The sequence below is a fragment of the Dermacentor andersoni genome, chromosome 3 (assembly GCF_023375885.2).
Source record: "Dermacentor andersoni chromosome 3, qqDerAnde1_hic_scaffold, whole genome shotgun sequence".
Taxonomy (NCBI): Eukaryota; Metazoa; Arthropoda; class Arachnida; order Ixodida; family Ixodidae; genus Dermacentor; species Dermacentor andersoni.
Genome location: NC_092816.1, coordinates 222,548,604 through 222,562,188, shown reverse-complemented (window position 1 = coordinate 222,562,188; position 13,585 = coordinate 222,548,604). Strand labels below are relative to the sequence as shown.

At 49.0% G+C, this 13,585-nt stretch overlaps 1 protein-coding gene across 4 annotated transcripts in view; it reads left to right on the top strand.

Moving 5' to 3' along the window:
* The window catches only part of LOC126535791 (probable ATP-dependent DNA helicase HFM1), a 266,705-nt gene that overhangs the window by 12,860 nt on the left and 240,260 nt on the right, over positions 1–13,585 (top strand). The window lies entirely within an intron of this gene.

Below are 13,585 nucleotides of genomic sequence, written 5' to 3'. Positions count from 1 at the left end.
TCATTTATACACTAGAAGCGATCACACTGCTGGTTTCACAAGCAAATGCATGAAAGACATGAAGCTATTAGAAATGATGCATTCTTTTTCTGCGTGAACGTGATGCACCGCTTCACTACCATAAAAATAAATGTGCTCAGGTAAACCAAACTGAACAGCAAGAACATTTGGAACTAACAGATACGAAATATGGGTGAATTATCATACGTGCAACTGTTTAATACATTAAATTCAGTACTTTTGCTTCGGTTTATCAAAGGTTTATTCGGTTTTGTGGACGAAAGAACTTGCAGGCGGACTCGAAAAAAAATATATTGATAAGGCTACTCAGTGACCCATGGCTACGGCTACAACGAGATAAAAAATGTGACGCGCGTTCCGATATCGTTTTCTCTTTTGTGAATGTGTCCATAATGATGGCCTCGCAACTAAAAGTTTGTTTCGGAAGCAGCAACGGAGTGTCCTGACTGCCCATATTTAATGCAGCATCTAGTTCGTTAACTTGTCTCCGCCTGTAAGTTCACCAGAGCAATATTACATAAGGATTCATGCAGCGATATTAAACGACTCACCGGTACTGCTGTCCTCATTCGCAGGTTCCCCTTTCGATGCAGATGCATGGCTCACGTCCGAAACGTAGCTTTCGGGTTTACATGTCCGTCTGCAAGCACGTCACTTTACCCCAAGTTAAATAACGCGAGTCATCGAAGCGCAATATATTAGTTTTAGCAACAAAAAAGCAACCAGCGTAAGTGTACGAACGAATGAATCCGTGCCGCCTTGCGCTCGAAAATACCTGTAAAAATTTTAAATCCAGGCCAGCAGTCAAGTGGAAGAATGATGATGCTGAAGCTATTTGCGTTTATAATGACGAAAAACAATAAACTTACTGATAAAGAGTACAACATCTAATTAGCAATGAATGTATGATTAGCAATGATTAGCAATTTTGTACTCTTCTTTACGTAATAAAAATGCTTCGGTAATTGTAGCAGAAAGATTGTAAGAAAAAATGTGCTTATTACGGCGTCTCTAGCCGGAGACATTGATACTAACCCGGGAATCCCTTGAGTGCTTCTACTATGCTTGTTTTATTAGCAGCGGCGCGCGGTTCGCCCTCTTTGGCCCTTTTTGAACTTGTGCGGGGCCTGCGGCAAGGAGCGCCCGCCGCCGGCACCACGGCAGCGCCGCGCCACGGGAGAAGGGACGGCGAGGGCGGAAGGGACGATAGCGGCGAGAGTCACCGCAACGGCGCTGCCAACATCCTCTAGAGAACTTAAGGCCTTCTAGCTGTTCCTTCCCCCCTGATCCATGTCACGCAGTAGAGGCCGACATAGAAGTTCCGTGCAGCGCGCTGCGAAGCTACTAGCGGTGCACACGTGTTGAAAATGACGCGCGGAAGATATACAGTGGTTAATCCCGGCTATTCGGAGAAGAGTGAGGCGGCGACGGCGGCGACAATTCGATTAGTTCCAGGAGCCCTGCCGCTCCTCGAATAGCTTCGCGGTTGAACAAGTCCCGGCATGCTCGGCCATGCTGCCGCATGCTTCCCAGCGCACATTTTTTCTAGACGTGACCAGTGCATGCCGTCTCAACACTTGTGCTCTGCTTGCGATTGTGTGTACTGCGAGTCTTCATTGCCCCGGAATGTGGAGTGCCATGCCAAGATATGCCTAATAAGTGCTGCGTGCCCAATGCCGGAGCAATTACAAATCGGAGGAGAAAAATCATGTCTTCAAGTTTCCGCAAGATGAAGAAGCCCAGAGTGCCTGGAATAGGGCGATACCACGGGCAGACTTCATTGTATCACCGCACTCCAGGGTAAGATGTTCAGAACTTCTTTAAGTAGTTACTTTCGAAAAATACGGGAAGGTTAATTGCTTAATTACAGAAAGTGCCTTTAAATGAAGAATGTTCGAATAAAATTTAGAACAACTTTTAGCTTCCTTCTAGATTCGTGAACTTCACTTCATTGAGGCCGGTATCGTGCGGGAGGTCTCTCACCACGACGACCTTACAGCGCACACCGTCACTGCATCACTCTCACACCTGCGTCTTCGCCCCAGGCGCAGGCCCCTCAAAGTTTCCTCAATGTCCACCTTATCTTTCGAAGCCAAGCACCTCGAGGGAGGATCCTGATTCCAAGCGTATGCGTCTTGAGGCTGCTTCTTTGAAGAAAACGTGTGAAACGTCTGCTGAAGCATTCCGCAAAGAGAAGGAAGCGGATAAGATTCTAAACCTAGAAGACCTGAAGCAAGTTATAACAAGCTAAAAGTGTACGTTCTGGCACGCTATTGAACGGAAGGAACGACTAATTTTACTGCACATCACTGAAGATGACGCTCCATGCATCAAATATTCAATCGCACTAAAAGCCGACCTTGGCATGACAGTTTACTTCGCAAGGACGCCTATAACTAAAGGCCCCCGTTCCAACTGTAGCAAATAGTAAGAAATCGGTGATGGAGCTACTCGAGAGCATTGAGAATAGCAGTGCCTACTTCTCTCAGAGTCCTGAATCCTATAATAAAGACATATGTAAGCAGATTCTTCTGTTGCTTGAAAAGTTATCTTTCTCGCCCACAGATGGCAGTTCCAATGTCATACAGTTTCTTAGCGAGCAGTTAAAGCTACTCTCAGTGATGAAAGTTCGGAGGCGTTACTCAGCCCACTTCATGAAATTTCGCTGTCCACTTAGAACGACAGAAACCTGAGCTAGTTGGTAAGGATTCATTATGCAAAAAAAGAAGTGAGGCATGCAGTCAGGACAGAAAAGTAGAGAAGTGGACAACACGAACGCCGACTATTAACTGAAGGGAGCACTGAGGCGAAAAACGAAAGAAGACACAAAACTCATCTGCGCAAGCTCAGGAAAAGTAACACCACGTGTCAGTCTGGTACACGTGCCGGTCTACGTGAGAGATAACTGTTAGGCACTTAATCTCTTCCGTATGTAAAGTAATTGAAGGCTGACTCACGCACGCACTTCCACCATTATAGATATGCCATGCCTCTACCATAAGACGCGTATCTTCATTCTGATGCCTGTACAATATCGCGCATTCATCTAACTCTGGCGCGCAGTTACAATCTCGCAATGTAGCGAAAGATTAGAAGGCGATCCACCGGTTAAAGACCTTTTATGTTCCATTAGTAGCCTCTGATTGATGCACCGTCCCGTTTGCCCTACGTAGAATTGGCCACAGCTAAGGGGAATATCATAAACCGCACCCATACGACCGTCAGTAAAACTGTTGTTCTTATTGTGCTTCACTTGACAAATATCTGTTCGCTTTTCGCCTTTTACGTGCTCTTTCTTTCTCTGTACGGCAGCGCATATCTTACCTAGCTTATTGGGAGCAGTGAAAGCAACATTAACATCATATCTAATTGCAACTTTTTTAAGCCTGTGCGACACTGAATGAATATACGGAATAGCCCCTACTCTTTTTTTTTTTTGCTATTACTGCTTTGTGTAATCACGTCCGTCCCTCTCGAAACCGACTTCTTTAGGCGCTCAACCACAGTGGCCACTGCTACACTAGGATAACCTGCTTCCTATAGGCGCCGGACCTGCGCTTTAAAACTGGTGCTCATTTTGTGCATGCAGAATCTGGTGAGAGAAGACTTAAGGCACGACATGGCAATTCCGTGTTTTTACTACTTTGGAATGCTTGGATTGAAAGTTTAGCAACGGCTTCGAATATCTTGGGGAGTACTGCCAACAAACATGATTTTGTTCGAAGACCAAGGAAATGTCAAGAAACTGAATTACGCGTCGCTGAGGAAATTCCTTGGTAAATTTTAATCCTCCTCCATAAAGCTTAAATTGCTCACTTACTGAGTTAGCAGCGGAATCGAATTGTTCCCTATTGCAGAAAATCAAGTAATCATCAACGTAACGAAATATCTTGATAATGCTATCACCTAAGGCTTTCTCTAAGCAGTTGTCAACCTTACTCAGGTAAATATTGCTGAGAATAGGGGCAACCTTTGAGCCAATAAAAATGCCTGATTTCTGCAGAAAAACGCCATCTCTCCACCCAATCAGCGTCGACTTCGAGTACATTGAAAGAATTTCTAGAAAAGCTCCCGTGGACACACCGCATCTGTCAATAAAAGCCGACTCTTGGACTTGTTCTTTAATTCACTCATTTACGGAATTTAGCAAGCCGTCATGCGGCAAGGAATAATGCAGGTCTCATCGGTTAATCTGGAACATTCGATGACTGATCTGTAAAAGCCGACGCGCTTGACCCGCTGATCAGATTTTCGACAATCGCTGACTGCGTTCACCGCTCTCGTCGTGCTATAAGTGTAACCTGTTTTGTGGGCACAGGTTCGCCCAATAAAATCTAGTTTTGCCTTTCACAGTATTGCTACTGTGTTCTTTGACGTCACGACCACGTGACAATATTGAGAGCAGGTGGGGCACCAAGTGTGAATGACACATTAGAGGCCACCGAAAGAACAAAAAGAAACGTGCAGGTTGGAAAGGAGGTAATGCTAAAATGCCGGGTAGTTCATATCGCTGCGTAGGCTATGGCAGCAGACGCGTGCATCACCCGATTGATTCGCAATGCAACTTACAACGACTGTCGATGCAAACAGGTGGGATACTGTCCAATCTGCTTGCTCCACTGGTTGTCACTCGTTACTAGACCGCCATGTGCGACGTAGGCAAGCACTGTGCCTGAAGTCGGATAGCTGAATGTACTGTAAGCGACCCGTAGTGCGCGAATGCCCAGTGTTGTCAAGTGGATCTTAGCCAATGTACGGTGTATTGTCTGAACCTTATGCGGTGATTGAATGCCGAGTCTCATTTGATCATGGTTGCCGTGTTATATTTCTTGGATGTGGCGACCTGGTCAGCTGCACTGGGCAACAGTCTCACGGGGTAACCATCTGCTCCTGCAGTCCACACAGAGACAATGACTCCCAATTTACACACACCGTAATTGGTGCTCCCCATTCAACCTTTCATGCTGCAGCAGTGGGCAAATTATGCTTGTGGGCCTTCATCAGACGTGCTGTACCGTGAACGGAGACCAGCATACGTGATCACATGATCCGAAGTGTACGAAGTTGATAGCCACATGGGTGGAAAGGCCTCTGAAAAAGTGGCTGCAAAACGGTAATGCCCACAAAACCGACCATGCCCATATTGAGAATGTGAGGCACTAAGTGCGAGTTACACATTAGCGGCACACGAAAGAACAAAAAGAAACGTGCAGGTCGGAAAGGAGGTAACGCTTAAATGCCGGGTAGTCCATGTCACTCTGTTGTGGCTGCGGCAGCAGAGGCCTGCGTTACCGGATTGCTTCGCAATGCAAGTTACGGCGACTGTCGATGCAAACAGGTGGGGCACTGTCCAATTAGCTTGCACTGCTGATTGTCGCTCGTTACCAGACCAGCATGTGCGACGACGTAAGTGAGTTTTTGAGCACATCTCGAGATGCAAATTTTATTTCTGCTCTTGTACGAGAAGGTGCACTGCTTTTCTTCTGCCAATAAAGTCGCACGTCCTGTTCACTCACTTGTGGCTTGTTTGTATGGGCGTCAGTAGAGGCTCTTTGGTCTCGTGGCAATTAGGACGCACCAGCTACGCGGCAGCCTAGGCAATGACGCATACCGCGTAGGCAGCAGGGCGAGCACGGCGCGTACCAGCGCATGCCACCGGAAAACGTCCATATTAGATTTTGATCTAAAAAAAAGAAAACTGCACTTCCGCTTCCTGGTTTAGCAACGCCATCTGGAGTCCGCCCTGCTAATTTTCATACCGCTGCGGAAGGTACAGTTTCCCTTCTCTAAAGTTCGTTCTTTATTCTATGCATTGCCGCCTCGCGCGTGTTCCACGGCTCTCCGCTCCTCCATCTCCGCGTCGCGTGGCTGTACGGCTCTCAGCCGTGTCTCTCGCTTCTCCGTTTGCGGGGCGCGTTCCTCAGTGGAATTTGTCGCCTCTGGCAATGCTTCCTTCTGGCCGTCCTACTACCGCCTCCACTCTGGCCCTATACCTCCCCTTACCTGGCGCAGTGCTGTTGCGGTGACTCGAAAGACAGTTATAGCGTTTCGTCCCCTTACTTCTACTTCCATCTGCGGCCACATTGAGGCCTGTCTGTGAGGGAATCAGTGTGTGACCTCTACTCAATACACCCGTTTCCTCATCCCGCCTCAGAAGAAACATTGCTACTCTCCCCCCTCCCCCCCCGCCCCCTCTCCGTGGCGGTGACCCACTACACGACGGCGCGTGGCAGGAGCGCTGGCATCAAAGGGTTTTAGCGCACGATACGTTCATTTGAGGGATCGCCAGCCGTTTGTGCGCAGGCGCATGTAAGAGCGTGCGCGAGAGAGAAAATATGGGTGCTTTTGCTCCTCCAATATATGACCCTGCCTAGGTATTACGGAGGAGGTTTCTTAGCTCGTGTCCCTAGGTGTGCCGCCATTGCGGAGAGGAGTCGAGTTCGTCTGCTGTGCCCAGGTCGCACCAGTCCAGAACCACCTAGGCGGTTCTGACCAGCTACGGCCTACTCTCTGAAGCTGGCTGCCGGCGCGGTAAAGTAGGTGAAGCAATGGGCTAAGTCATGGCGGATCGTAGCTTTCTCGCGCGTTATGGCGACGTACCTTGTAAATAACATCACAGATGTTTCTGTGGGAGCAGTAACGACCATAGTGGAGCCCGGGCCGCATATATTGAATATCTAGAAGGCAGAGCGCCTTCGCAACCGCGGTTGAACGCAAGTGGCTGAAAGGCCGCCGGTGACGATGACTGACCTAGTACCAGCGCCACAGGCGCGAGAAAGTCTCTCCGACGTACTTTCAGAGACAAAGTTCTGACTGGTGTTGCAGAAGTCGCGGAGCGTGGTAGTGCTGAACTTAGCGTCAGAAGTTGGCAGCTGGACGTAATTGTAGTTATTCAATCGTGTTTTTCACTAATTGCAACAACGTGTCATTTTTTCGCATTATTGGCAGCGCCTTCAGGAAATCAAAGCGGCAACGGGGACACCAAAGCTAGAACCCGGACTGGTCCATGAGGTGGGGCTCGGCGAGGCCTGCGCGTGCCAGGCGTAATCGGCTGTCCGCTCTCGCGGACAGGCAATTTTTTATGCGAACACCCCCTGGCACGCTTCGGATTCCGCGACCCCAGCCCACGTGCCGCCCTGCTTTGATCCCCCCGCTAGCCGTTGCATGGGTGCCCTGGAGATCCTGCGTTGCCTGCTTTACTGTAACCGCAGGTGCTCTCCTGAGGCCTGCGTTTACACGTGCCCTCCTGGAGCAGTGCTTGTAGAAAATACAATCTATCGTTGCGACGAAAAAGCAACCCCCGACTTATACAACACTAGTCAGAAACTTGCCCCTTCAAGCACAGCGATCACCAAATGGGGCGTCCGTGCCCGCTGCCTCATCGCGCGGGCAGCCAGCGGCGGAGCGTAAACTCGACCGCACTCTGCAATGTCGGCATGTCTAGGGGACAAACGCATGCAACACGTGCTAAGAAACCTCCTCCGTAGTGTCTAGGCAGAGTGCCTAGTGCCTAGGCATATTCAAGGAGCAAAAGCCCCCAAATTTTCTCTCTCGCTCCCGCTCTTACTCGCACCTGAGCAGAAACGGCTAGTGATCCCTCAAATGAACGTCTTGTCTTTAGCGCTGGCTCGATAGCGGCGGATCGTGGTGTGTACTGCTCAATCCGAAATGCAGAACCACCTCCTTTCGGCACTGCGTGTTCTGTATACGGTTGCTTGTTGTTGAAATAAGGCAGCAGCTGCGCTCAAAGATCGCATTACGAAGAAGCGTAATCGTCAGCCAATTTTTTCCTCAAGTACAACCTCGTCATTGCCTTGGAAACATCGGCTGATATATTGCAGATGTAATTTATTGCCACTTCCCCTTCCACTTTGTATCCATCGTCGTCTAGGATTTGTTGTTGTATTGTTGTTGACTTTCTGCCTAATAATTTTATGTGGTTCAAAAATATTCTTGGCGTGGCCTTCCTTTCCTCACGTATTTCGGACAACCTACGTTCACTTTCACCTTTTATCTTTGCTTGCACCAGTATTTGAATGGATGGATGGATGCAAAACTTTAATAAGGTCTTGAGGTACGCGACTCAGCGCGCTGCTGGCCGCTCCCACGTTGGGACAGTCAGGCCTTGCCCGACCGCCGCATCGTGGGCCCTCTGGACAGCCCATAGTTGCGGCCCGGCATCGGGGCTCTTGATAGCGGAGAGTCACTTGTCCTCATTGATTTGTTCTGTGCCTCGTAACGAGGGGCAACGCCAGAGCATATCCATAGCTTTTTTTCTCCCGGCACATTTCCCATTTTCTCGCTACTTCATCCTGCGGCAACTGCGCTTTCTTTTTGCCTGCCTGTGCTCTCAGGATGCCTTCTGTCATTCGGCGATCGCTTCTCATATCTCCCTGTTCCTACAGCTTTTCGGTTTGCTTGTTTTTTTCATTTCGAGCGAGCACGTTGCTTCTCTTTCCGTATTTTTTTCGTTATTACACTTAGAAGCACACCTCTGCTTGGCCATTTGCAAAGTTCTTCCTAGACTCTTGTGACTATATTCGTTATTTGTTGAGCCTACAAATTTGGACTGGCCATTTTGTGCTCCTTGCTGCCTTTCACAACTACATATCCCATTTTTAAAATGATGCGTTTATGGTACCTCCCTATGCTGCTGTACCCTTCCTCATCAAATACGATTTCTCTTAACTTATCATGAATTCCTTCTGTCATCAAGCAGTAACCAAAAATTGATTGCCGATTTCCAACGTGATCTGCCTGTCACATTTAGGCCCTGTATTCACGATAACGAGGTCATGTTGCTCACAAAGATCTAGCATTCACTTCCCGTTGTTGCCGGTATAGCCATCTTGATCCTGTATGTGGGCATTCATGCCACCTAATAGGATAATTTCGGCACGATTCCAGAAACCCTTAATATAGACACTTAGACATTCCACTAACTGTTGATTCTTCTCTCTGAAATTATTTCCGGTCCACAAATACGTTACGCCCTGCCAAGTTTTCTTTCCACTCATTGTACATAATAACCAAAGATGCTCTTGACATTTTAAATTTACTCTTTTACATTTGGCTTCCAGATAGACGAGCATTCCGACCCCCCACTTCCTTTCTTTCCGAGTTAGTTCTGTTGCACCCTTCCCGAATATAGTTCTCAATCACTGGTGGCAGTATCTAAGGTGCATTTCTGTAACCGCACACAACCCTATTGGTTCTCTATTTAACTGTTCTTTAATCTCTACCTACTTTTCCTTCCTTCTGCCCCCCGGCATGTTTATGCAGCCTATTGCTTGGCGAGCTCTCTTGTTTTCCTAACTTTTCTCTTATTGACGGCAATGCTGTTCTGAGGTTTCCCTAGGGGACCTTCTTTATTACTACCTACTCTGGGTTTCTGAGCGTACGTGGCCCCCCTAAAAAAGCAACCGCGCGACCAGCAAGTCGCCAGCTCACTTCTCGTCCAAGCTTGTGATTGAAGTGGATCCTGTCTTATTGGAACCCACCACACCTTCTCACTTCCCTGTTTACTTCGACAACGTCGAGTCCTTCCTCTCGGCTCGATGTTAATAGCCACTACGGTTCTTTGTACGTTACTGTCACGTACAGGCACCTGGGCACCGTGCACACCACGGTCTGCACTTGAGGGGACAGCTCGCGCAAGTCGTCTTCCCCCTTCGGCAAGCCTTGGACTAATCTTGTCTCCTTTTTGTTTAGGACGTTATTTAGCCCACCTGATAGTACGACAAGGTTGCATCCATAAGCCTTTCCCGCGAGCTTTGCTTTCGCTCGCTCCATGACAGCGCCTAATGTCTGTCACCCGCGGCCACTCTTTTGTCAGCTTTAACCCTCTCCACTATTGCCTCTGAGCACCTAGCCAGGTTTGAGTCGCCGGCGCTAATCACCCTTTCACTCTCTCCTACTGCTGAGGCTTCCCTTTGTCATCCTTTTCTGTGCGATTTGCACTTGACAAACGAGAAGAAAGGGGGTTAACCGAGGCACCCAATTTTTTATTAGTTTATTTATTTATTTATTTATTTGAAAAATACTGTCAGCCTTATACCAGTCATATAGTCATATCATAGGAAGCGAACAAAAACCGACACCAGTGACAACATAGCGGAAATTACTCGTGCTTACTAAATGAAATAAAGAAACGATAAATAACTGTCACTTGACAAGGAGCATTGACCCCTACTTTTCTTTTGTAGCGGCCTCAAGGTAGGTGCAGCGCTTTCCCGTTACCCCGTTCCCACGTTGCGCGCATTCCACGCGCTTTGCTGACACTCCTTCTCCTGTGACATCGGGGGACTGCGTTCCATTGTCACGACCATTCTCGTTCATGATGGCGGCCCAGTTCAGCTTTTTCTCAGGTTCTTGAAGCCTTTTTTTCCACCACCTTCCGTGTGTCACACTCCATATTTAGCTCATTTTTGAGCTCTTGGACCTGTTTTACAAGCTCATCCTGGAAAGCCTCCATTTTCCTCAGCCTAGCATCGATATCGCAGTGTCTGCTGATTGACTCGATTGCCTCTCTATTCTCAACCGTGCCCACGTGTGCCTTGAGGGACCCCCCGTACACGGGACGACCGTCTTTCTTGCCATGTGTTGCACTTGGCTTTTCTAATACAAAGGACGAAGCTTTCAGAGTGCGTGCCTCTAGTAAACTCTGATACGCACAGAATTTACGTCATTAAAATGCTGCAAACCAATTATCACCAACGATTTAGAAGCAATAAATGTCGCACTGACATAAGGTATGACACGAGTTCGCGCGTGTTCAACCCCGCTGCCGTGCTCTCACTTTCCTGCCAAAGCAATATTCCCGATATCAAAGCACACACACAGCAACCACTAATGGCTAATAGTCTTGCGACTTCCAAACTACTATTTAAAGGCTATAAAGACTTAACGTTCCGAGCGGTTGCACCTGCAGAATTACGTTTCGCGACAGGACGCTCTGACCACCCTGCGAAACCAAATATACACAAAACACACCGGCGCGCACACACAAAAAAGGAAACTAGCCAATTACTGTCTAAAGGCAAAAAAAAATCCACAATTAAAAAAAAGGAAACGGTAAGAAGCTCAAAGCATGCACAAAAAATTTGTTTTTTCCCTGCAAAAAAAAAGAAAAAGAAAAAAAAAAGACGTCCGTCCGTCGCAAACATCACCGCAAAACTCCTACGTGCGTGCTCACACCTCCTAACGCGTCCGATCTTATCGTTGGGCCACTGTTCTAAGAAAATTGTTGGGCTCGCTGACCTCCGCGCGGCTCAGTTTCGGTGCACGTCATTCCCCCATGGTGGCACGCATTCAAGCAACGCCGCCAGAGCGTGCAGGAGCCGTCACTCGTAGGCGTCGCCACCACCACGAAGCGGGGCCTTCGGATGCCGTCTCTCAAAGAGCTCGACGACGAGTGCGCCCCGCAACTAGGTTGCGCCATTAACGGAGGAGTGGGAAAGTGAGAGGCCGAGGAAAGCTTTTGAAACGGTGGGAACAGTGGGATAAATCAACTCGGCGTATTGATTCTCTTGACGGCGAGGTGGCGCTTGATGTTTCGCTGAGAACAAGCTGTCGGGTGGGCAACACTGCAACAATGAACGTCAAGCGGAAAGTCAGAGAGGCCGAAATAATCTCATTGGTGGCGCCAATGGAAAAGAAACCTGCCATGAGTAACTACTTAAGAGGAAAAAACAAAATCAGGAAAGAAACAATTCATGATAACGCAAAGGGACGCTCATTACTTTTCGAAGCGAGATCGGGATGCCTTAGAACACGCACCTAAAAGCGAGGTATAAGAAGAAAGCAGAAGCATGTGGTTGCTGCGGTAAAGTTAGGGAAACGATGTAGCATGTTTCATTATAGTGTGAAGACATCTACCCAGCGGTCGATTTAGGCACCATTGACCTCCTTGAAGCCCTTGGGTTCAGCGAGAGCAGCGGAAAAGTAAACATGTCCGCAATAGAGATTAGTAAGAGGCGTTTGGAGGATTGGTGGAAGAAAAGTAGGGAAACGCAAAAAAAAGAATAAAAAATGAAGGAGACGTACAAAAGCACAGTTCGCAATACACTCCGTGCGCTGCGACTGGCGCGCCGCCGTGCGTGTAGTGGCTGCACGTTTACCCATAACCGACACGTGCGCTACTGCGACACGCCCCTTTGATAAGGGCTTATATACCGCGGCGCCGAGCGTAGCCCCAGTAGCCCGCACACTTCCTCCCCGCTTATCACAGACGGCGGCCCAGCTGTGCTGGCGCTCGCCAGTGACCTTGTCCATAGAATAAAAAAATTCCTTTTGCGTACTTTCCCTGCAACTGCCTGGTTCCTGCCTGCCTGGAAGAACACCCCATAATGGCGACGAGGATGGCATGCATCAACAGCGGGACCCTGCAGCTAAGTTGGCATTCTCTTTTTCACTTCGGAACCCACAATACTGCGAGATGGCCTCGCAGCTGGGACAGATGGAACCTTTTGACGACTCGACCAGTGACTGGACGTCGTACGACGAGCGACTCTCATCGTACCTGAGGGCAAACTGTGAGTGGCCCTGAAGTTGTGGTATCTGACAATGGGCCGCAGTTCATCTCTCCTGTGTTTTCAAGCTACCTTACGAACATTGGCACACGCCATGTAAGGACGTCAGCCTACCATCCGAGTAGTAATGGACAGGCTGAACGATTTGTCCAAACTTTGAAAGCGCACTGTGGGAAAGTACTGCCGCGAGCTTAAGCACAACGTAGGCAGAGTTTTTGTTGTCTTACAGGAACACTCCAGATGCGACCACGGGCGAGGCGCCAGCCACTCTCCTCCTACAGCGTCGACTCCGCACCCGTCTAGATGCAGTCAAGCCGTCGCTGCAGCAGAAGGTTTCGATGCGGCAGTTCGTCCAGACAGTGCCTCGCAAGCAGCGCCCACGTGGATTCGCTGCGGGTGAAAGTGTTCTTGTGCGAAATTTCAGACGCGGTGCAAAGTGGTTGCCTGGGGTTGTGTTAGGGCGGACTGGACCTGTTTCATACAGAGTTCGTGTGGAAACCGGTCGAGGTGTGTTTGCCTGGAAGCGGCACCAGAACCACATAATTCAAGCTAGTGATATGGACTTTCCTTACATCTCTGAACAGCGAGACGACTCCGAGCAGCCGCGATCCGAGATGACGTCTGTGTAGCAAGCTTCGTCTTCTCTTCCAGCCACGGCAGAGTGGCGTTATCCTGCAAGGCAGCGGCGCCCTCCGGACCGCTATGTGCCATGAACTACTTTTCGTTTCAATGCATGCGCCCGAACTACAATAAGAACGGGGGAGTGTAGTGGCTGCACGTCTACGAATAACCGACACGTGCGCTACTGCGACACGCCCCTTTGATAAGGGCTTACATACCGCGGCGCCGAGCGTAGCCCGCGCACTTCTTCCCAGCTTATCACAGAATGCGGCCCAGCTGTGCTGGCGCTCGCCCGTCACCTTGTCCATGGAATAAAGAAATTCCTTTTGCGTACTTTCCCTGCAACTGCCTGGTTCCTGCCTGCCTGGAAGAACACCACATTGCGGCACTTGTTGAGAACCCGAAGACACTCG